This window comes from Dipodomys ordii, unplaced genomic scaffold (assembly GCF_000151885.1).
Source record: "Dipodomys ordii isolate 6190 unplaced genomic scaffold, Dord_2.0 Scaffold32, whole genome shotgun sequence".
In the NCBI taxonomy this organism is placed as follows: domain Eukaryota; kingdom Metazoa; phylum Chordata; class Mammalia; order Rodentia; family Heteromyidae; genus Dipodomys; species Dipodomys ordii.
In genome coordinates, this window is record NW_012267248.1 from 4,449,877 (window position 1) to 4,452,709 (window position 2,833).

Consider the following 2,833-nt stretch of genomic DNA (forward strand, 5'->3'; position numbering starts at 1 on the left):
TGTGTGTGTGTGTGTGTGTGTGTGTGTGTGTGTGTATGTGTGTGTGTGTGTGTGTATGTGTTCACACACTTGCTGGTGCATTATCCTGATATATCCAACACTAGAAATGCAGAAATAGTATTATCAAAATTGTGATCTTGACTTTAGTTGTTAGTTTATTACTTACTTATTGCTTGCTTGATTGATTTTATATTTCTGCAGTTCTTGTGACAAAATCCAGGGCTTTGAGCATGCTGGGCAAGCACTCTATCACTGAGCTACCTGCAGCTCAAAATTTATTTTTAACTGATGCATAAAAACATAACAATTGTATACATTTATGAGGTACTGTGTATTGTTTTCATGCTGTATACATTGTTTATCATTTAAATCAGTTTGAATGAATGTCTCCTCAAAATACTCAAAAATTCATTCTTCTGGCTTTTTGTAATGTGCATTAGTGTTATTTTATAGTCATCCTACTACACAACAGCATAGAAGAACTTCTTGTTTCTAAGTATAATAACACTCATTGATAAACCTTCCTCCCACAGTCCCCAGCCTCTGTGGGGAACAACCATGACACTCTCAACTATTCAGATCTACAGTTTTAGATGCTACATATGGATGAGATCATGTGGTACTTGTCTTTCTGTGTCTGATTATTTCATATAACATGGTGATCTCCAGTTCCATCCATGTAGTAACTGACAGGATTTCATTCTTTTTTTATGGCTGAGTAGTATTCCATTGTTGTACGTCATGTTCTCTTCATGTGCTCATCCACTTAGGTTGATTCCACTTCTAGGCTATTGTGAATGGAATGGTGGTGTCATGAACACAGGATTACAGCTGCCTTGCCATTTCCTTTGGGTGCCTAGCCAGTACTGGTATTGCTGGTGCATATGGTACTTCCACTTTGAATCTTTTAAAGACTCACCATACTGTTTTTCATAGTGGTGGGACTCATTTACATCCTTGGCAATTGCATGACCTATTTTACATGTGTCCATTCATTATCTAACAGATAAATGGATTCCCATCACAAACGGTGCCATGGCCATGTTTGTCATGTTTGATGGCTGATGTGATTGATGGTTAGTGATTAGGAAAGGTTTCACTCCCTAAGATAACTGTCTATGAACTAAAAGGGCTTTGCTTGGGGATGTCCAACACTTATTCAAGTCTTAATATTCTGTGCAATATTTTTTAATTTAACGTATCATTTAATTATATTAGTTTCCCATTAGCCCATCAAAGATTTTCAACAATCCTTATCTTGGCCATTTTCACTGGTTGGCAGGAGACTCTTCCACTAATGGCTCCCATGGTTTCCAATCTAACATTTTTCTTACCAGACTTAGCTCCTTTTCAGCCTGAAAAATCGCCTCTTTAATCGGCCTCCCTGAAGTTTGTCTTCTAATTTGTTAATATCTGGTTCGGCTTTAACCATATTGAGCCTCTCATTTGTCATCTGTTCTGTGTATGTTCTGTATGCTACATTTTTAGGAAGTAGCTCAAGAACATCAAGAATCTTTGTTACAATATTGTCCGTCTATTGTGTGGAGTGTCACAAACAGCCAAGCCCACCAGGTCAGTGGTCTTCTTCAGCATACCCTCCACGACCGATAGCACCTCAAGGGAACCACGCTGCAAAGCATCTTCTGTGAAATATTTTTGAAGCATTCAAATGAATGCGGTTCTCATTTCAGATATGGAAATCCTAACTTAACTTTGATAGTGAACGCAGTGGCCTGCAGCAGATGCTTCCTTACGGATGTAGATATAGAAGCTGATGAACAGTACTGTCAAGACCAAGAATGTAGACAGTCCTAGGATTGGATCTTCCTAACGGTCTTCCATTTGCCCCCTGCTGTCCTTGTACCCTTCTCCTCTTCCGTGAACACTGAGAATAAGGCATACTCTTGGGAACCAATGAACAGCTTTCTCCTGCCTTTGAAAGGAGATTGGACTAATTCAAGTTCAAGGTCTGGATATAAGAAGCAACTTAAAAGATTTTAAAAAATATTTTTAAAACTTTATAAAATTATTTTATTTATTTATTTGGACATCCATAATGTCTCCATTTTGTCTTTGTGTCTCCATCCTTAGCCATTCTCTCCTGTAGTCACTTTGAGCCCATATTGGAGTCCAGCAAGGGCTGGACCAACTGCCAGAGATCAATGACTCTTATTGTAACTAGGCCTCAACTGAGTCATCCTGAGACAATGGGTTGTTAGAACACCTGAAACCACCTCTGACCCCTCTGACCCTGCCTGTGACTTGGAATTGTTTTAACTATGCATATCTTTCTCATTCCCTGCCCCCAGTTTTCCATATTTAACTAAAGCAAGTTGTCTGCCTTGAAGATGGCTGAAGATGTATTAAAGTGCTATTTTCCTATGGCTCCCATGCAGTAAATCTCCTTTTTCTGTCTTCCACCAAGTTTCTTTATTTGGCATATGGGTAAGTGATGGGACCTGTCATATGCAGCTCCTGTAGTTTAAAAACCTGGGGTCAAAAAGCCTGGTTTCACTTCTGAAACCCTGAGACAGAGTCTGGCTTAGGATCTCTAAAGGTGTGCTTAGGGTCTCAGGGGTGCTTCCCCACCCTGCAGCTTTGCCCTAAATGCATTTCAGGAGTTATGGCTTCTGCCCAGTTATCAGAGAAAGTGCTTCTGTGAGGAAGCAAGGCATCCTATGGGATATAGGCAGGGACCACCCAAGGTAGGTGGTCCCACACAAGTGAACAGGGGTATCTCCAGACAGACGGGCCAACTGGCCATAAATCCCTGTGGTTAGGCCTGTAAAAGAGGAAGTGATGTGCACTTTTTAAATTCTTGTACATGCAATTC

At 40.2% G+C, this 2,833-nt stretch overlaps 1 pseudogene; it reads right to left on the minus strand.

Moving 5' to 3' along the window:
* Window positions 1-1,253: 1,253 nt before the first annotated feature.
* On the minus strand, window positions 1,254-1,595 carry LOC105985902 (annotated as a pseudogene).
* Window positions 1,596-2,833: the final 1,238 nt, after the last annotated feature.